Below are 23,282 nucleotides of genomic sequence, written 5' to 3' on the forward strand. Positions count from 1 at the left end.
GGGATTATAATCTCGGGACTAATTTATCCCATCAATTGGGATTATTTTATACCATCTAAAAGATGGTATAAAATAATCCCAGTATAAGTGGCTTAAGAAGGTATAAGTTGGGTTATTCTAGCACTAATTTTTATATCATGTTTGGTACAAGGTATAAATTTATCCCAGCACTAATTTATATCTTATACCAAACATGGTATAAAAATTAATGCCGGGATAACCCAGCTTATACCTTAAACCAAACGACCCCTTAGTCAAATGTTTAAGAAGGCTTTAGCAAATGGTTTCAATAGTCGTTTTTCCACTTTATTTCTAGTATAAATAAAGAAAAAAATGAGATGACAAATAACCCAAAAGAGTGATTACACCTCTTTTTTCTTCTCCATGTTTTAATTTCCAAATATCAATACGGGTATGATTAATTAAAATGTTAATCTCTTCTGAATATTTAAGTTCTTGTTTACTTTTCTCATGAACAAAACTTGAAAAACCATGGATACTATTCTTTATTATAACGTAAACCTATTGAACTACTATTTAAAGTAATCTTTTTTTGTTAAAGAAACACACCTATTTACCTAGCAGAACAACTAACTTTGGTATACGAGATTATAATTTGTTCATGTAATCTAAAAGCAACTTTACTTTTATGGAACATTGAGCTGATAATTATGCTCATGGTATAAGCTAATTATTTACTAGCTTATTAATCAAAATTTACTAGCTTATTAATCAAACTCTATACAATTAGTACTTCTTAATAACTCACATTAGATGACATTTTTCTTTTTACTTGGAAGACAATACCAAGTTGAACTCCAACAACAAGTAATTAGACCAAAAGACGATCATAGTGACGAGGTAGGTATTTTTTTTTCTATCCATCTGAAACTTGATTGGTCCCTAGCTCTGATAAAAAAGAATACAAACCATTGCATCTACTTTAATGATCTTGATAGACAAAAATATTGCATATTCCTGCAAAATCCGATTTTTGTCTCTTTCACTGTATATTATATATAACTCTTCATAATGGATATTGGGAGAAAGAATGCATGAACCTAGGTTGATTATTACACTAATAATTGGATGTAACAAGAAGCTTAAAAGAAGTGGACACTTAAACTATTCTTAATTCTAATGACCCCGTAGATTTGACAATTTGATACCTTCAACGCTTGGAAAAGCTTCTTAAAATCACTCTTCATAATATTTTTTGTCCACTTCGAATAATGATTGGAATAAATTAGGTAAAACTATAGCCTCGTCTCTTTCTGGTTGAATTTTGACACTACAACAGTGACACAAAAACAACTGCCATACAAGTTCAAAATTTTAATTTGACGATAGATTTGTAAAAATACTGGTCAAATCCCAAATTAACAAAAGGAGTAGTGGTTAGCTAGTTGAGTACAATATACCTCGTGTTGTATGACCTTAAAAAAGGGTATGTTAGATTGCCTCTTCGAACCAAAAAGAGTTTTCAAATTTGTAGTAATTTTATAACAATGATAGTGATTGATTAGGTACGTACCATCATTTTTTAAGAATATCTAGACCAATTCTTCAGGTCTTTCTTTAACAATTTATTGACTTAATCTTTTCTAGGCATACGTCAGAAAATTGACCTCAGCTCTTGTCACTCTCACAATCTCTGCTTCTTCCTCGTTCCTTGTTGGATCTTTCCTTATATTTGCTTTTCCTAATTTCTACTTTTTTGCTTTGCATTTTATATAAATTCTTTAGTTGCTGTTTTCTTGTTCTAGCAGTATATATGATAGTGTGCCAGTGTCTCCCTTATTTCTCATCAAATAATACTCCCTCTATCCCTCCTTGTTCCTTGTTGATTTGACACTCCCAAAATTATTCATTGGAAGTTTGTCTTACTAAATTATTCTTATTAATTATGTTTTAGAAATATAAGTTTGATTATGTTTACCCCAAAAAAGATACAGTTAAATTTGTTAGTGGTGTAAAGAATACGTGAATTGATTTGCTATAAGTAAGTAAAAAATAATAGCAATTAGTAATGCAATCAAGTAAATATAAAGCAAGAATATAATAAAATAAGTCTTGGCCGTATGAGCTCAGAGGAAATCCTTCAATGAGTTTCCCTTGATGGGAATAAAATAGACCCGCAAAAATAATATTCACGGTATTAGTGATAAACGCGGAACACTAACTTATGGTTAAATCAGCAAGAATAAAATGCAGCAATAATGACACCAAGATTTTATGTGGAAACCCTTCTGAATAAGGGAAAAACCACGGCCAAGAGGAGCAGCTGATATCACTATAGAGGAATTTTACACTGTGTAGTAACGAGTACAAATACTCCTAAGACCACTACACCCTCAAAAGAAATAACACTCTTTTGATTTTCCCACCTCACTACAATATCACTCACACTCTATTTTTCTTCACAGACTATTTTCTTACAGTCTATGGAATACCTCACTTTTGCTCTCACTCAGATGTATTGTCTGAGATTTTGGTGTGTATAGCAAATGATCTTGGTGTTATACTAATGAATCATAAGCCGCCTATTTATAGGAATGAATTTCCTATGATGAGGTAAGCGCTTACGTCACGACTATGATGAGGTAAGCGCTTACGTCACGACTATGATGAGGTAAGCGCTTACGTCACGACCATGATGAGGTAAGCGCTTACGTCACGACCATGATGAGGTAAGCGCTTACATCACAAAAAAATGTGAACAAGAGAATTGGCTTGTTGACCAATTCCACAATTGCTACCAATGTGATTTTGTCAAAGGAAGAAAAATCTTCCTTCCTTAAAATATGGGATAGGGGACTGGACCCCACAAATCTCCCCCTCCAGTCCCATTCACCTGAAGGAGGGTACACTGGCTTCAATCTATTGATCCTTGTGCTCATCTTCCATGGCCTCCTCATAACATTCAGCTTCTCCCCCATCAGTGAGTAATACATACTCATTAGGTGAATAACGGGAAGAAGGAACATGTTGTCTAGTAGACCTTCTAAGTGGAATATCTGACTCATCCACAATTTCATGAGTAGGAGCATCTACCTCATCAATAGCAGCATCGTTATCATCATCAACATGCTGATCTGGAACATGATTCTGGGCATCACCATCGTCATCGAGCCCACCAACGTCATCAATATTTGTATGAGGAACTTGATCAAGATTAACTAAACCTTCAGAACTTGAAGATTTTATCTTCTCCGCTTTGTTAATATCTTCAATGGTTTGATCCTCCACGAAGATAACATCACGGCTTCTCACGACCTTCTTCTCAATTGGATCATATAGCCTGTAACCAAACTCATCAAGGCCATAACCAATGAAGATGCACTGCCTTGTTTTGGCAGTTAATTTCGACCTTTCATCTTTAGGCACATGTACAAAAGCTTTACAACCAAACACTTTCAAGTGGTCATAGGAAACATCCTTTCCATACCAAACTCTGTTTGGAACATCACTTTGCAAAGCAACCGCAGGGGATAGATTAATAACATGTGCAGCGGTCAATAAAGCCTCACCCCAAAAGGAATTCGGCAACTTTACTTCAGAAAGCAAACATCTGACTCTTTCCATCAAGGTCCTATTCATCCTCTCTGCTAAACCATTAAGCTGAGGATTCTTAGGAGGAGTCTTCTGGTGTCTGATACCCTGTTGCTTGCAGTATTCGTCAAACGGTCCACAATATTCACCACCGTTATCAGTACGAATACACTTCAGCTACTTTCCAATTTCTCTTTCAACTGAGGCCTGAAACTGCTTAAAGACACCCAACACTTGATCTTTAGTCTTTAAGACGTAGACCCAAAGTTTCCTTGAGCAATCATCAATAAAGGTAGCAAAATAAAGTGCACCACCCAAAGTCCTTGTCTTCATTGGACCACATAAATCTGAATGCACCAACTCAAGCAACTCTGTCTTTCTTGAAGGAGGATGAGACTTGAAAGAAACTCTATTTTGTTTTCCAGCCAAGCAGTGCTCACACTTTTCTAATTTAGCACTTTCGAAATTTGACAATAATTTCTTTTTGGCCAGAACATTTAGTCCTTTCTCGCTAATGTGGCTAAGCCTCTTATGCCATAACGTTGAAGAGCTATTGCTCTCAACTGCATTCACCATATCAACACAGGTAGAGGCCGTAGTCCAGTATAGACCACGACGCTTTTCGCCACGAGCCACAATCATGGAACCTTTAGTAAGCTTCCACTTTCCAGCACCATTGGTACTGACATATCCCTCATCATCCAAAACACCAACAGAGATCAAGTGCAAACGAACATCAGGTGCATGCTTTACATTGTTTAAAACTAGTTTAGTTCCAATACTAGTTTTCAAACAAATCGTTCCAACACCAGCCACCCTGGATACAGTCTCATTACCCATACTCAAAGTTCCAAAGTCACCTGGAGTATAGGATGAGAAAAATTCCTTCCTTGATGTCACATGAGATGCGGCACCACTGTCCACAACCCAGCTTGACTCATCACAAGCAATATTTATCAGATCCGCATCAAGGACAGTAACAAGATCTTCTGTAGTGACAGCGGCAACACGATTGCCATCTTCTTTCTTTTCCTCCTTTTCTCTATTCTCTTTTTTCAAAATCCGGCAGAACTTCTTTGTGTGCCCTTTTTTCCCGCAATGATAGCAGTCAATATCTTTAAGTCTGCTTCTGGATTTGCTTCTATGATGTTCTCTATTTTGAGAACCACGATTCTTGCCTCTCCCCCTAGTGTCAGTCACCAAGACATCTGATGAGGAGGAACCTTGAGATTTTCTTCTCATCTCTTCATTTAAAAGACTGCTCTTGGCAAGATCCATAGAGATCACACCATCCGGAGCAGAATTTGATAATGAAGTTCTAATAATTTCCCAAGAATCTGGTAGGGAACCAAGTAGAAATAAGCCTTGAATTTCTTCATCAAAATTAATACCCATAGCAGATAACTGGTTCATGATCCCCTGAAAAATATTCAGATGATCTGTCATTGCGGAACCATCGTGGTATTTTAAACCCAACATTTGCTTTATCAGAAACATCTTGTTATTACCAGTTTTTCGAGCATACAAACTTTCAAGATGCTCCCATAGGGTCCGAGCATGTGTCTCTCCAGAAATATGGTTCAACACATTATCGTCAACCCACTGTCTAATAAAGCCGCAAACCTGCCGATGCAACAAATTCCACTCTTCATCTGATTTATTATCAGGCTTTTTATTTCCAAAGACAGGTTGATGAAAATTCTTGACATAGAGCAAATCTTCCATTTTGCCCTTCCAAATGGCATAATTTACGCCACTCAAAGTAACCATTCTACTAGTGTTGGCTTCCATCGTTTATCACAAATACAAATACTATTTTATTCGAAGACCAAAGTAATTCTTTTCTGATGTGGAAGTTCAGACTGTGCTGCAACCACAGAGCATACTCAGACAGAACCTTGGCTCTGATACCACTTGATGGGAATAAAATAGACCCGCAAAAATAATATTCACGGTATTAGTGATAAACGCGGAACACTAACTTATGGTTAAATCAGCAAGAATAAAATGCAGCAATAATGACACCAAGATTTTATGTGGAAACCCTTCTGAATAAGGGAAAAACCACGGCCAAGAGGAGCAGCTGATATCACTATAGAGGAATTTTACACTGTGTAGTAACGAGTACAAATACTCCTAAGACCACTACACCCTCAAAAGAAATAACACTCTTTTGATTTTCCCACCTCACTACAATATCACTCACACTCTATTTTTCTTCACAGACTATTTTCTTACAGTCTATGGAATACCTCACTTTTGCTCTCACTCAGATGTATTGTCTGAGATTTTGGTGTGTATAGCAAATGATCTTGGTGTTTACTAATGAATCATAAGCCGCCTATTTATAGGAATGAATTTCCTATGATGAGGTAAGCGCTTACGTCACGACTATGATGAGGTAAGCGCTTACGTCACGACTATGATGAGGTAAGCGCTTACGTCACGACCATGATGAGGTAAGCGCTTACGTCACGACCATGATGAGGTAAGCGCTTACATCACAAAAAAATGTGAACAAGAGAATTGGCTTGTTGACCAATTCCACAATTGCTACCAATGTGATTTTGTCAAAGGAAGAAAAATCTTCCTTCCTTAAAATATGGGATAGGGGACTGGACCCCACATCCCTCCGGTTAAACACTTGGCCTCGTGAAACATTTATTGGTTTGGAAAAATGACAAAAGAACAATCTTGCTAATAATCAGAATGAAATTGTATAACTGTGTGAAAGATGTATATTTTCTCCCCCCTATTACACTGAGCTTAAGCTCTTTTTATAGCTGATAATCGCTTGCTTTGAGCTGTTAATCGAGCCCAATAATGAGTAATAATTGAAAGAAGTTATTTCCTTGCCATTCACAACAATCTCAACCGTGATATATACAAACTAAGCTACATAAGGTAAGGCTCTAAACTAGGACCTAATTACCTACAATTAAGGAGCTAAATATACAAAGTCCATAAATAGCAAATATACACTAATCAGAATATATTGACATATATTCTAACACTCCCCCGCAGTCGCAGCGGGAGGTCATCGAATGCTTAGACTGTCCCGAAAATCCTCAAATAATACCAAAGGGAGACCCTTGGTAAATATATCTGCAATCTGATAACAGGATGGGACATGTAGCACTCGAACCTGTCCACGAGCAACCTTTTCGCGAACAAAATGAATATCCATCTCAATGTGTTTAGTGCGTTGATGCTGAACAGGATTCCCGGCAAGATATATCGCACTAATATTATCACAATAAACCAATGTAGCCTTTTGGATAGGACAGTGAAGTTCCAAAAGTAGTTTCCGCAACCAACAAGATTCGGAAACCACATTGGCTACCCCTCGGTACTCAACTTCTGCACTCGACCGGGACAAGGTTGCCTGTCGTTTAGCTGACCAAGAGATCAAGTTATCACCAAGAAAAACGCAATAACCAGAAGTAGACCGCCTGGTATCTGGACATCCACCCCAATCTGCATCTGTATAAGAAACAAGAGTCGATGTAGAAGAAGGATAAAGATGGAGTCCATGTTCAAGAGTACCCTGAATATAGCGCAAAATGCGCTTGAGAGCGTGCATGTGTTCATCCTTCGGGTCATGCATGAACAAGCACACCTGTTGCACGGCATATGTAATGTCGGGTCTCGTGAAAGTGAGATACTGAAGAGCCCCAGCAAGGCTCCTATAGAGGGATGGATCCTCGAACGGTGTGCTAGAAGTAGCATTGAGCTTCGATTTAGTATCAACCGGAGTAGGTGATGACTTACATGAAGACATGCCGGCACGATCAATAATTTCTATGGCATATTTCTTCTGTGACAAAAATAGACCACCTGCATGACGGGTCACAGCTATACCCAAAAAATAGCTAAGCTCACCCAAGTCCTTCATAGCAAATTCCGAGCTAAGAAGAGTAATGATAGACTTACGAAGCTCATCAGATGAAGCAGTCAAAATAATATCGTCCACATATAACAGAAGATAAGCCATAGATGTACCCTTCCGATAGACAAACAGAGAATGATCTGAAGTACTGTGAGAAAACCCGAGAGTATGAACATAATCAGCAAATTTCCTGTACCAAGCCCGTGGAGCCTGTTTAAGCCCATAAAGAGATTTCTTCAACAAACACACATGATTGGGTTTTTCAGGATCCCGAAACCCCATAGGCTGATGCATGTAGACAGTCTCCTTAAGTTCACCATGTAAGAAAGCATTCTTGACATCAAGTTGATGAATTGGCCAAGCTTTAGATAAAGCCAGGCTGAGAACTGTGCGAATAGTAGCCGGTTTGACCACCGGGCTAAAAGTGTCACCACAATCCACTCCAACCTGTTGAGTTTTGCCATCACCTACAAGACGGGCTTTATGCCTCTCAAAAGAACCATCAGATTTTTCTTTATGAGCAAAAATCCACATAGACCGAATTACATTAACATCAGATGGACGGGGCACCAACTCCCACGTCTTGTTTTTAATAAGAGCATCATATTCGGCATCCATAGCCTTTTTCCAATTCGGGTCACGAAGGGCCGACACTGGGTTACGGGGCAGTGGGGATTTAGAGACCGTGGAAAGAAGATTGAAGTTCTTTTTGGGCTTAAAGATCCCATTTTGGCTGCGTGTAATAGCACTAAATGATTTGTTCGTGTTCAAAAAGTGGATAATATTGAACATACCTAAAAAGAAAAGAAAAAAACGATGAGGATATGAACTATTTAGTACTGAAGTAGGTGATCACTTGAAAATTCGGACATTGTTACAAGCAACTCCATCACTAATATGTTAGAGATAATATGGAAGGGCACATCCAAGATACTCATCGTCCCCCTTTTCCTTTTAATTGATTGGTCAAATGTTATAAAATCGAGTTACTGCAGAGGAGAAAAAAGACAGAGCAAACTAATTAAGGTAAGTGATTTGATATTATGATATGTTAACAGCAAACACTACTCTCATGCTTTTATTTACTGTGAAAAAACAATATAAGATATCGTCTGTTTTCTTTATAAGTAAAAAATAAGTAACATTACCTTTTCACCTTCTCAGTTAGCTGTTTCATTAACTTACTTTCTTAGAGAAGATTATTATAAATTTTCCATTTGCGTCAACTGGTTTTGTGATTGTAACAATTCTTTTTAGTTTTAATGTCCAAGTTTCCAAAAGATATATATATTTTTACCGTAAGAGATATAAAAATAAAACACAAGAAATCTTTGCAGGCCATTTTCTTCTATACAAACTGACGACATTAAAAAATTTCAATCTCGCAATTATCAGTTAAAACTTTAAGGTTCAGTTAAATCTAGATCACTAATATATACTCTATATATAAAAGATAAGCTCTTTCTTATCTTTAGATAATCCTTATTTATCTTTAAGTCATCAGAAAATATGATTAGGCCGCTAGTTTTCACCACGAGCACATAGTTGTTAACTCATAGGACGTGCAAAACACTTATGAAGACTCTGATTAGTGCATAAAATACATACTTCTTGAAAGGAACAGACATAAACTTCTTAGTTATTACCTTCTTGACTTAGCTAACCTCATTTTTCTCCCATCACTTACCGGATTAGTAGTAACAGGTTTGCCACTTAACTTACATAATTAGTATTGACAAGTTCACCACAGTTCGCCCTTCTCTTTCTTTTTTTAAACACCCTGGCAAAATCTACCAGTAGATATTTATTCTGTCAAACCATAACGTTATTTACGGGAGCTTTAGTTGTGGGTCAGCCTTCTGATAACTTAAATGAGGCATAAATGTGTTTACCCCAAATTTAGGTAAAAATTGAATTTGTAAGTGAGGTATAGGATATGTGGGTAACTTTAATCCTTTTTGGGTTTATGAGAAATATTTATGGATTCGCGTGCTATAATATGTATATATGAATATATATCAATGCCTTGAATGACTATGTTGCTATAGATGATTAAGCTAATGATGTTAGAAGAATAAGCAAAAACCACAAAGATCTACCGATTCGAACTAAAGAGGGAGAGTGTGATAATGCTTTAATATATTTTTGCTATTACAATGTTCTAGATCTCCAAAAGCCAACCCCTAAAAGTAGGGAGATGTCTCCTATTTATAGTTTTGCCTTATAGGCCTTACATAAGCCTTTTTAGAATAAAGAAACCCTAAAAGGATAAGGTAGGACCGTACGGTCTGACACCCGTACGGTCGTCAGTACAATGTGACAAAATGGTCTTGACGCGTGGCAACTCTGCAACTGGTTAATCGGACTAACGGCCACGGTCAACTCAGTCATGGAGAAACCGAACTAATGGTCACGATCAACCCGACCATGGAGAAACCGGACTAACTGCGATGCAGAGTTTGGTCCCGTATCTTTACTTCACTTTTCTCGGATCAGCCGCATTCGGTGTAATCCCCGGTCCGAAGAAAAGATTGATCATACCTGTGCTCATTTGATCTTATCCCCGCCCCTGGTGTCACCGGTCTTGCGCATATCCGGTTTTTACCGTATACAGATAGTCCTCACACTTTACGAACCGTAGTTTTACCGGAGTAACGGGAAGTGGATAAGTCACAAAACCGGTGGTTTCACAAGCTCTCTCTTATCTTTAAATTTTGGCGGGAACAGTTGTGTCACGTCCCTCTGCCATCAACCACGTGTCTCATCCCGAATGGCCGACTTCGGTAACCGCCGCAACGCACGTCTCTTCAAATCACATCTCATTAATTGTGGGACACGTGGCACCCCCGGTTGGCTGGCCTCTGTAACCGTTTCAGTCCCCCATGCCTATATAAGGCTTTTAACCCTCTCACTTTACCACTTTCACTTCACCTTCTTACTTCTCCACTTCTGATCGTTTCCTCTCCCATTTTCTTACTTGTTTCAATCGTGATCATCTCCTTTTCTCTCTTGTTTTGATCATAAAAATAGACCAACTTTTGCCAACTTCTCCATTGTTGTTCTTTGATCAAAAGTGATGTTGCGTTTCTTCTTTCATCTCGTCATTTTGAATTTTTTCCAACTGCCTCTTCAATCCTTCTTACACTTTCAATTTGTTTCGTGTCCTACTTCGAATTCATCAATCTCCTTTCCCAGATCTTCTAAATGTCTGCTAACACCAAAACTACCTCCCAGGATGTTCCATCGATTTCTTCTCAAGGAGCCAAGCCAACCTCACAACCCAAGGGAAAAAACGTCATTGAACCTACTGATTCGGGCATAGTACCATCCAAACCCAACTACAACAAAGAATTTGAAGCCGAGAAGCCTTCTCTGGTTGCGGATAGAGGGTTCGATGTAAGGCGATACCCTTCGTCTATTACCGAGGATAAACTTGATCAGGTTCGGGCTGATTGCGGATGGGATAACCGTCCGGTGCAAGTATTTTCCCCTGGGCCCGACGAATCTATCACCGATCATAGGGAAGACTTTTTGTATGTTTACACCTATCCCTTCACACTCAAGCTCAACCCCCCAATTGACCTGGTTATTTTGGATATGTGCCGGACATACAACGTGACCTTGGCCCAAATTGGTCCGATAATCTGGAGGACCGTGGCCTGCCTCCGGCTGTTGGCCAACAATATAAAAAGGGAATTTACGATGACACATTTCATCCGTTTATATTCCCGAGGCTATTCCGAGGGGGCGTGATAAAGCTCGCCAAGCGAGGTCGGAACCCGATCTTTTCGAAGATGGATTAAGACAGAGATCGAGGTTGGTTAGAGCGCTACGTCCGGGTGAGGACCGCAGACATTATTCCGGATGACTATATGCCCTTCTCGGAGGGGTGGAACGATAATCGTAAGTTTCTCAGTTCTCCCTTCAATAATTAATCTTGAATGCTTTGTCAAACACTTGTATTCACACTATTTCTCCCCTTCTCTCTTTATATCAGTCGTGGCATGGATACCTCCGGCCGTCCGGAACATGAATGAATGAGTTGGAACACTCCTTGGTCAACACACCCATGAAGAACGGACATGGGGGAACCTGTCGCGTGGCCGATGGGTTGCCCAAAATCACGATAATACTCTGCTTGAGTTGGAATATATTGTGTCTTCTACTTTTTCCTTTCCTTTTTATAACCTCTTCGGTATTCAGGTTTACCCAAGGGCTCGGTGGAGCCAAGACCAGAACCAGCAGCCGAACCTGCTGCACTGGTACCTGAATTTGATTCAGCAGGGACATCTCATCTTATTGCTGCTGCCAATAAAAGACGGAGAAAGCCCTCGGACAAAGGGCAAAAATCGAAGAAGAGGGCAAGGAGCGTCGTTCGGACTCTAAGGGATGAAGCAGAGACCGACTTCATTGTTCGAAGGGTCGGTGCGGCCCCCACTGTCACCTCTGTTCCGGAGGAGGAAGCCACCATTCCGCCATTTCCTTCAGCCGGGGAAAGACCTTCAGCTCCGGCTTTGCACACAGGTGGGGAAGAAGTTCTTTATCCGATTCCTCTAAGGTCAATTGAATATGTTGACATTTCAGGCGATGCTTCATCTGAGGAGGCACCCCTGCAAAGAACTAGAAGGTCCGGGCTCGCTTCGACTGCTGAGGCCGAACAAAGTGCTGAGCTGGTCGCTGATACCGAGGCTCCGATGGATACTGGCCCACTGCCCGGTGGTGACCCAGCTGCAACATCTGAGGCACCTGCCTCTACCGAGACCGCTGGGGCTGCTCCAACTTCTCCGGCACCGAGGTCGGACAACCTCGATGACATGTTCTCGGGCATACCACCTGCAATCGGGGAAGCTGCCGGTTTCGGACACCTCCCTATCCCACGGGTCACGAGGCCAGCTAGCCGGTCTACCGAAACTGGTTCAAGAGAAAGCCTAGTACGTGTCTTCCCGGCCCCGAGCGTGGAACCGAGGAGGACAAGGTCAGCCGTGGTTACTGTCCCCGAGGATTGCAGTTTCTTGTCCCGTCCTATGGGAATTGCAAGCTATCTGAGGCCCCTCATCTCGGACTCGGATAAGCAGAAGATGGCCGGAGTCATCTGGCAGAGTCTCATTAACGAGGGCATGCACGCGGGTAACCGGGTAAGCTTATCACCCAATCCTTTCATAATTCAATGTGAACTTTAGCTTCGGTTTTATCTAAGTTTAACTTCTCATTTTTTTACAGAGTGTGGTGCTCGTCAATGAGGCATTCATCCGTGCTCAGTAAGAGGTTGACGACCCTAAGGGCCAGCTGGATGCCCAGGGTCGAGAAACGGAGAAGCTCCAGCACCTTTTTCAAGTGAAGGAGGATCAATTGAACCGGGCAGCTGCCCTTTCGAACCTTCAACCTAAGCTCGAAGCAGCGAAGGCCGAAAATCTTTGGTAGAAGGCTGAGTTGGCCGGAATGGTCGAAAAGAACCGACTCCTGGAAGCGGACAAGGTCGGCCTTAGCCAAGACAATGCCTGTTTTTTCTTCGAGGCTCGGTGAACTCGAGGACACTATCTGTCAACTTCGGAGTGAATTGGACTCGGTCAAAGCTGATGCCCTTAAGATGGCCGAGAGGCATAGGCTACTTGAGTCCAAGAATGCTGAGTACAAGGAGAAGTTGAGGGTATTCGAGCAAAAAGCCGAGGATAGGGCCCGGATATACGACGAGGTCAAAACCAAATTCGAGGAGACAACCAAGGCCAATGACATTCTGAAGGCCGAGCTTGAGTCGGCTACTCAAGTTCAAAGAATCCTCGATGAAGAGAGGTCAGAGTTAGTGGCTAAATTGGCCCAAGCTGAGGCCGATTTAGCTGAATCTCTTAAGAATGTGGAGGCTGCCGAGGCTCATACCACGATTGCGGTTGAGTATGAACGGTGGAAGTCCCGGAGGGCCACCCTTGAGCAAGCCCAGCAAGGATTTGGGGACCTCCCGGCCTTGATACTCGAAGCCAGAACGATCGAGAAGGAAGCTAAGAGAGCCCTCAATATCGATTTGAGGATTTCGAGAGAACCGTATCCGAGCACTCTGGCTCCAGTCGCACCGGGTAGACCAGGGCCTGCATTAGCCTTTATTTTGCCTTTGCCTTTTTGGCTCGTTTTTGTTTTTTAACTTTGTAGGAATTTCGGATATAAAAACCTTCATTTATGGAATGTGCATTTTTCTTTCTGATTTTCTTTATTCTTTTATCTGAATGCTTGTTATGACTTTGGCCCTAATCGTCAATCCCGTTAAAGAACAAACAAAAGCTCGGAGTCATCTTTCTGGACTGTGCCTCAATATTGGCTTTTTTCTTCGTTCGGTATATTTTGTCTGGGGATTTGATTGAGTGGCTTGCCCGTGGGACTTATTTATGCTCTGTGAATTCAGACGTCTCCGAATCACGTTAGGCATTTTTGGACCGATGTTTTTCGACCGCTTACTTATCATGGATTAGGTTCGGACACCTGAATCCCGACCTTATCAAATTTTGATATAGCAGTCCCCATTCGGGGGTGTTAAAAGATTTTGTCTTGGTTCAATGCGACCTTGTTGCCTTTGTCGAATTTCGGCCATAGTCCCTGGTGTAGGGTATTTGAATAAAGTGATGCCGAACTTCGGCGGTAATCACCGGGGTAGGATGTTTAACAAGAAGACATAACTGAAATGCAATAATCTAAATCTTCAATAATCTTTATATTGCAAGTATTTGCACGTACATCATATGAAAACTTCATCCGTTTCCTTTTGTTTTTGCCTTAGCAAATACTAAGTGGACACTATTCTTTCTGATCGTTTGGTCTTTACATCGAAACCTAACACAGAAGTTCCGGTTTTGGACGAAGGTGAGAAATACAAAATTTCGAGGACTTTTCCGGGGTAGCACCTAACGACGTTCTCCTGCTTTGTTGAGCTGCTTCGTTTTCTATTAACCGGGGTAAGCCTCGATGTGGGTATAGTAGTCCCCTAGTGTTTATCCGAGCTGCATGATCGGGTAAGCACTATCAAGTCCCCACTCGTAGGGTATAGCCCCGAGTTTCCGGACACTTGTCCTCGTTTTTATCAAGTAACACGTTGTACTTGTTGCCTCGTTAAAAAACTTGCCGGAAAACCCATTTTGGGACAAAACCATACTAAGGAAAAGAGTGCAACACGTGTTTTCAGACCTAACACCTAACTTCATCTGGTACTCGAATTCTTGCAAAAAAGAAAGATTAACAAAAATAAACACAAGGGTTGGTGTCCATACCTTAGCAGTAATATCTCTTCAAATGAGCCACATTCCAGTTATTGTGCAACTGCTGTCCGTCCATGGATTCCAGCTGATATGACCCTTTACCCGTTATCCCGGTTATCTTGTACGGCCCTTCCCAGTTCGGACCCAACTTTCCATCATTGGGATTCTTGGTGTTCAAAGTAACTTTCCGAAGCACCAAGTCCTCGTTCCGCGCGACTCCTGTAAGGGCACTAATTACTCCACACATTCTATTTTCCTTTTGGTTACCCCAAATTTCCATTTATATTTATCATACTTTCACTTGTGAGAAACTTTGCATTACTTCCCAGGGGGTCACCCATCCCAGAATTGCTCTAGCTTGAGCACACTTAACCCCGAAACTTTCATGCATTTTGACGTGTTAGGGCTGATATAATTTCGTCAATTGCCCCGCATGACCTTTGTCACGTAATTTTAGGGCAAATCGGGGTTTTAGCAAATTTTTCGGAAAATTCTCGTAGCGGGTCCTACTCCGACCCAAAGGGGTCGTTGCTCCTCTAGCTATATGGTTTATCGTTCTAGCCTTCCAAATTCTCTATATTCGCCACCCACATGTATAAATAGCTACCTCAAATATTTTCATTGATTCGGATTTTTACCCTACTTTTACTGACACACAGAAAGAGAATATCGCGTAATATACTGGAATATAGACCTATCAATGCACATATTCATTCAGATAAAGGTTGATAATATACCTGGGTCTGCATCTGGTGATGCCTCTGGGTCCCGCCGACCAGTCAAAGTGTATATGCGGTTCGAGGGACCGTTAGAATCTGAACCCCCACCACGGCCTCTACTGCGGCCCGGTGGTGCTGGCATACCTCGCCCCGTAGAGCGCGTGGCTGAAGGGGTAGATGGCGAACCAGCAACAGATCTCGTCGGCTGTGCTGCGCTACCAGAACCGCCCGCCCACGGACAATCTCGCATGATATGGCCCTGGCGGCCGCAAGCAAAACAGGCCCCTGTAGCCCTGAAGCACTCACCTGGGTGCGATCTCCCACAATACGAACACGGGGGCATAGGTGGCCTAGTCTGACTGGGACCCCTGCTCGCCTGAGGACCTGGGGCTCTGGAACTCTGGTCTGCCCTGGACGGTCCTGCGCCATCGAATCGCTTACTAGCAGACTGTGTGTCCCGGCCTAACGGAGGGAAGTATCCACTGGACTGATACTGAGGCTGCCCGCCCCGGGAATCTCCAGAATACCCCGCTGATCTGGCCCTCTTGGGCCGTCTCCTATCATACTCTCTGCTGGGCCGATCTGCTCGGTGCCGGTTCTCCATCCCCTGGGCGTAGGCCTGTAGTCGGGCAATGTCCATATCTGTCTGCAATGACACCGCCATACAGCCGTCGATCAAGTAACGATCCAACCCCATAACATATCTGTGCATCCGATCAGACATATCTGCTACCACGGCAGGTGCATACCGGGCCAGGGAATCAAACTCCAAATTATACTCACGAACGCTTCGACCCCCCTGCTGCAGATGTAAAAACCGATCAGCTCGCTCCCGTCGTAACTCTGGGGCAGAAAGTGGCGGGTGAAAGCAGTCACAAACTCGTCCCAAGTGGCTAGAGTAGCACCCTCACCCCTGGATAGCTCTCAGGTCTCATACCAGTGAGCGGCAACATCCCGAAGTCTATGCGAGGCCAGCTCAACCGACTCAGTCTCTGAAGCCCTGACCAAGTCTAATGCACGCCGCATCCCCCGAATAAAGTCATGGGGGTCCTCGTCGGGCTTAGACCCGAAAAACTCTGGAGGGCCACATAATAAGAACTCCCGAACTCTCAGGCTGTCTCGCCTGTCATCATCATCATCGTCCCTCCGCCCGCGTCTGCGAGCCTGTCCCGCTACTATTGTGGTCAACAACTGTACAGCCTCCCTCAGGGTCCTATCCTCCGCCCCGGCTGAGGAGCTAGAGTCTCAGGAGCGGGTACTCGGACCCCTGGAGCTGCTGAAGGACCTGCTCCGGGCTGTACAAATGGGGGTGTAGCAGACCCCTCAGAGTGAGGCACAACCTCAGGCAAATCATAGACACGAGCCCGGGTAGCTCGCTGTGCCTGGCTAGTCTCCCCCATCTTCGCCTTGCCCTTCTGGGCCGCCGTTGCCTTCTTTGGAGGCATCACTGCAAACACAATAACGGGTCAGATCAGAATCACCCTAATAGCACAGCTCTATCGCACGATCTAAGATTCCAAAGACAGCAACATCCTAAATGCCCTGTAGCCTCCTGTTTATAGATGTGGTGCACAACACATCGATAAACAAGACTCTACGAGACACGGCCTGTAGACATTCCGAGGACAAACCGCTCTGATACCACTTTTGTCACGACCCAACCCCGTGGGCCGCGACTGGCACCCTACTTAGGCACCCCAAACAGACTCACAAACCAGATCATCATATTAAGACTCATTTAGACTTAACATACGTTATTCGAACTGAAAACTAATAGCAGACGTCACACAAGCATTGAACAAACACTTATCTTAAGCGGTCGCCCGTGCAGAACAGTCATATCAAAATCAGAAAGGTGGCGGAATATACATCGCCCAAATGCACACACACACGTACAAACTTATGGGCCGTCTTGGCCATAATAGCATACGGGCCGCTTAAGAACGTAAAACAGAACCACACACGAACACACCGGACCCACGACCCACAAATATGACTACAGGCCTCTAAATCAGAACGGAACATACGAGCATATGACGGGACAGGGCCCCGCCGTACCCACACAGTCACAAATGTACAGAATACACACATAGCAGAAGGTATGTACCAAAAGTTAAGCTCCGGATCAAGGGAGCTCTCCAAAATAGCAGAATAAGTAGCCTAAACCGGAGGATCACCCAAACGAGCTTCTGTACCTGCGGGCATGAAACGCAACCCCCGAAGAACAGGGGGTCAGTACGGGAGAAGTACTGAGTATGTAAAGCAGAAGTTACAGAAATCCCAATCATAACTGGAGTCGGAAGGAACAGACACAAACATCAAAGTAACAAATCAAACCTGTGCGGAAGATAAATGCACAAATGCAATTAAAATCATGTATAGGGCTTAGGAACGTGGCCACCCCCGACGTTGGTGCCACGACACATCATACTCCAGAAGTTTTTCAAATCTCCGTACAGTCTCCAGACAAATCGTATCACACACATATCACATCATCAGAACATATCAAATGCCATATCACATCATAACTCCATAGACGGTAACCGGCCCTATGGCGAGGCCTCGGAAACCGTAGCACATCATACTTCCGAATATGGTATAGCGCGCACGATCACAAAGCCGGCCCGGGTGCCGACGAACGAAATCATAGAGAATGGCACGAACGGAGTAATGCAGAAACCATATGCATATTAAAAGTAAATCACCGGACTCGACACATAATTACATATGGACATATACCGACGCCAGAAGGCTCGGAGTAGGAGTCAGGTCGATCAAAATTAATATATAGAAGTTACGAAGTTCCAAACTGCAAAACCTTTGAAAAACAATTCACAGGTCATTTTTCGAAAATCTAGTATCATTCATAGTACAAAACGTTCAATAACGATATAGGAAATTTCAAACGAACCTTTGAGTCATAGGCAAACGATAACTTTTCATATCGGACGGAAATTAGTCAAACAAATCAAATAAGGGAAGCCTCGGGGCTTGCGGGCCCACCTCGAGTCAAATCGAGGCGGCGGACACAAATCACAGACTTTCGGCTCCATAAAGCCATCTACGAAAGTTTCGGAGAGATTCGGACACAGTAGCAAAAGTTATGAAGGTTTGAGCAGTCTTTCAACCAAATATAAGGAATATGTTTCAATTGCGCTGAATGAATAGTGCCCAAACTTGAACTCGGATTTCCAAGAGCAGAATTATCCCCGAGGGTCCGATCTTAACCTAGTATGACTAGGACATGCCAAAAGAAGGAAAGGTAGGCTTTACATACCTGGATTGCGCCTTACGCTCGTCAAATCTCAATTCCCGTTTCATCCAAAAACTGCAAATGGTCACTTTTACCAGTTACTATTCATGAAAGTTGACATTTTAATCTTTGGGTTATACTTGGCTACCGAAATTTCGGCAGCATTTCCTCTGTATATAAGAAATCCCCGAGACTTAGCTCGGCTCAATTCATCAACACAACAACCCAGAAACGACATCAAAACATCAATAGACATTAAAACATGCATTATGGCATCATTAGCCATCTTTCGACATAACGAAGCATTTTTCGTTTCAAACTTGCATTTCCAAACCAAACTCATTATTTTCATATTCATCATCCATCAAAACCATTACAACACACGTCGGAGGCGTATCATATCATTTTCACACAATATACAAAGGATATGCAAACATTCAAACTTTCCGTTAAGCCACTACTTTTCCAATTTTTTCCTAACCTTCAACATACAAGTTCATAAACACATTCCCATATTCCCAAGTTCATTACCATTAATCATAATTTTCATGAAATCATGCTAAAACAACATACTTTCCGACAACAACTTAACCAACAAATACTTCGTGTTAGCTTAACCATTATCATTCCATCTACTTCACAAAGCCGTAACAACACAATTAACATGCTAATAAGATTTGGTTCTCCTTCCAATATCACATAACCACACGGCCGCCTACAATATTCTCCAATTTTCCTTAATTCACTCCACTTTCATTTCTAATACAATTTTCACCATACTACAACTAAATTACAACATGAATTCAAATCATCCAAGACATGTAATACATACATATGTATTCGGCCAACATGCATAGTTTTCAACACACAAAATTTCCATGTTTTTCATTCATTCACACATACTACAACATACATATACCATTCATAACATGACAAAAACATGAAATCCTCACCTTTCTTCAAGTTCTTCACTTGGAGGATAAAATTGCTTTCTTGCCACAATACTTATATCAACTTGTAGAGAACTTGGTGCTTACCAATAATCCCACAACAATTGAATTTTTAACTCAAGGATTAGGCTCCAAATTTTTTTTCTCTCTTTTCTTTCTTTTCTTTCTCTCAAACCCGAAATGGTCTTGCTCTTTCTCTTTCTTATTTGTTCTTTGTTTTACTTGCTTTCTCTTGAAGCTTCTTGATATTTACCCACTATAATTGATGAATTATATCATAAAATAATTTCCATGGGTTGGTCCCTTCCCTTGGCCGGTTGGGCCTCTCCTATTTAGGCCTCATTTTTATTAATTTTTGAGCCCAAAATTGTTGGCTAACTATTGTAACTCATGGGGCAAGTTTCCAAAATTCCAATTTTGCCCTTGGCTACCTTTCGTAATTCCACACCATTGAATTCATAACCTACACATTCTTACCAAGTAAGGTCCAATTGTGGCCTTATTCATCACAAGTTAATTTATCTTGAATTTTTCGAATAAGCAAAAATGTCGGATGTAACATTAACGACCAAGAGAGAGTCACATTTTGCTTCGATTATTTCGGCCCCCATACTCCGAGCTAATTCCAAACCTGCAATCATGGTCTCATACTCGGCTTCATTGTTAGTCAATTTAATAGTTACAATCGACTGTCTAATGGGATCCCCGACGGGGGTTTTAAGGACGATGCCTAGCCCGAAACCTTTTAGGTTCGAGGCCCCATCCATATGTAAAGACCAAATACCCGAAGCCTTTCCTGAGGTTAACAGAAGTTCTTTCTCAACCTCGGGGATCATAGTCGGGGTAAAATCTGCCACAAAATCGGCCAAGATTTGGGACTTAATGGCCGTCTGAGGTTTATATTCGATATCATATCTGCTAGTCTCTACGGGCCATTTGGTCAGTCTACCCGAAAATTCCTATTTATGCATGATATTCTTCAGAGGATAAGTAGTCACTACGCATATCAGATGGCATTGAAAGTAAAGTTTGAGCTTTCTTGAAACACTTACCAATGCCAAAGCCAACTTTTCAAGGTAGGGATAACGGGTCTCCGCATCCCCTAAAGTTCTACTCACATAATATATAGGGAATTGCGTACCTGATTCTTCTCGGACCAAAATACCACTTACCGCTACCTCGGATACGGCAAGGTAGAGAAACAACTGCTCATCTGCCTTCGGTGTGTGCAGCACAGGCGGGCTGGACAAGTACCTTTTCAATTCCTGCAAGGCTCTTTGTCATTCTGGTGTCCAAATGAAGTCATTCTTCTTCCTTAATAAGGATAAGAAACGATGACTTTTATCCGAAGACCTCGAAATGAAACTACTCAGCGCTGCTATCCTTCCGGTAAGCCTCTCCACTCCTTTGACGTCATTCACCACCTCAATATCCTCGATGGCTTTGATCTTGTCCAGGTTGATTTCAATACCCCGGTTGGATACCATGAAATCCAAGAACTTTCCAGATCGGACACCGAAGGCACATTTCTCCGGGTTAAGCTTCATGTTGTATTTACGGAGTACATCGAAGGTTTCCTACAAATGTTTTAAATGGTCCTCTATTTCCAGGGACTTGACTACCATGTCATCAATATAAACTTCCATCGTTTTCCCTATCTGTTCTTCGAACATTCCATTAACTAGGCGTTGGTAAATTGCACTGATATTTTTTAACCCAAAGGGCATGACATTGTAACAGTAAGTCCCGTATCGGGTAATAAAGGATGTTTTCTCTTGATCCTCCGAGTGCATCCGGATTTGGTTGTACCCGGAGTAAGCATCGAGAAAACTTAACATCCCATGCCCGGCTGTCGCATCGATCATTCTATCGATGTGAGGCATCGGAAATGAATCCTTCGGGCATGCTTTGTTTAAATCCTTATAGTCAACGCACATTCTAAATTGACAAAAGTCATAGATAGCCCCCTAAACTTGTCCACATACTCCTCATGGCTACCTTGACTGACACTTGTTTCAATTTGATACCTATATCACTTCGAATTTGTACCTATTGAATACTTTTTGCTGATGTGTCAATGTGTGTGTAATATACAAAAAGACAGGGGCGTGAAGATTATTATTTTTAATATTTTTTTTGGGCTCATCCTCTTCATTTTTCACCCAGCCCTTATCCACCACCAATGGCTACCATTGCCGCCACTGCTTGTTGATGTAAACACACCAATCACACTTTTTAACTCAGTCTAATGCCATTGATTTCTCCCACTAAAATCGAATAAGAAACTTTGAATTCGGGTGTCAAAAATATTTCCGATGAAAACTCCATTTTTATGCCCAAGCTGGTTCTGTCCGAATATGTTAATATATCTATGTAATCTAATAATAATAGATCACCAAAGTTGAAAGGATCAAAACAAAACAAAAGAAAAGAAGATCTTCAAGAGAAGAAATCAAATCTGGATTTCTAGAAAGTTTCCGGCAATATTTCAATTTTTTCCAGCACGTTCATATGGATTTGTTAATAGTTCAGGTGAATCTAAAGCTAATGACAGGTGGAGGGAAGAAGGTGGAGTGGGTGGTGGCTAATGGGAGGGGAGGAAGATTGAACGTAGGGATGGCTAATGGGACGGCGGGGACGACGACGAAGAAGGTGGAACGTGGGTGGGTAGGGGCTTTCTTCAAGAGTATGTTTTTTATTTTTTGTTATTATTAAATTATATTTTTTAATTAGTTAAATATATTCTAAATAGTTTTTCTTTTTCTCTTCTTATAATTAATTTTTAATAATATTTTTGACCCAAATGCCACGCGTCATTATTTAATTCGTCTCATTGTCATGTCATCCGCGAGTGTAGCACACACATTTTATACTTTTGGATGATTGTAAAAAAAGTATTCAATGGGTACAAATTCGAAGTGGCTTAGGTATCAAATTGGAACAAACGTCAGTTTAGGTAGCCATGAGGAATATTAGGGGGCTATCTATGACTTTTGCCTTCTAAATTTATTACATTTTTTCAGCACCACCACTACGTTAGCTAGCCAGTCCGGGTATTTTACCTCCGTGATAGAGCCTATTTTCAAAAGCTTTGTTACCTCATCCTTTACGAAGGCGTGTTTTGGCTCTGCCATAGGCCTCCTCTTCTACTTCACTGGGGGAAATCTCCCGTGAAGGCTGAGCTTGTGAGTCGTCACTTTCGATGGCACACCTATCATATCTATATGGGACCATGCGAAACAATCGGCATTAGCTTGAAGAAACTTAATTAACTTGTTCCTGAGCTCCGAGGTTAACCCTGTGCACAGGTATACCTTTCTATCCGGTAGATATTCGAACAAAATGACTTGCTCCAGCTCCTCTACTGTAGACTTGGTCGTGTCCGAATCATCCGGCAAGACGAATGATCTGGGTACACCGGAATCATCCTCTTCATACCCCAGGTCCGACCCCTTCTGCTCCGCTGCCGAACCTGTACACTTTAGTTGCTATTTAGAGTCCTTGCCACCGACTGACTCATTCTCTTTTGGATCCGATTTTTTTGGGAAAGAGTGGCGCTTCCTCGACCGCGAACATCTCCCTTGTAGCGGACTGTTCACCTCGTATGGTTTTTATCCCCTCCGGTGTTGGGAATTTCAATAGATGATGTAATGTCGATGGCACCGCCTTCATGCTATGTAT

Source organism: Lycium barbarum, chromosome 9 (genome assembly GCF_019175385.1).
Source record: "Lycium barbarum isolate Lr01 chromosome 9, ASM1917538v2, whole genome shotgun sequence".
Lineage (NCBI taxonomy): Eukaryota > Viridiplantae > Streptophyta > Magnoliopsida > Solanales > Solanaceae > Lycium > Lycium barbarum.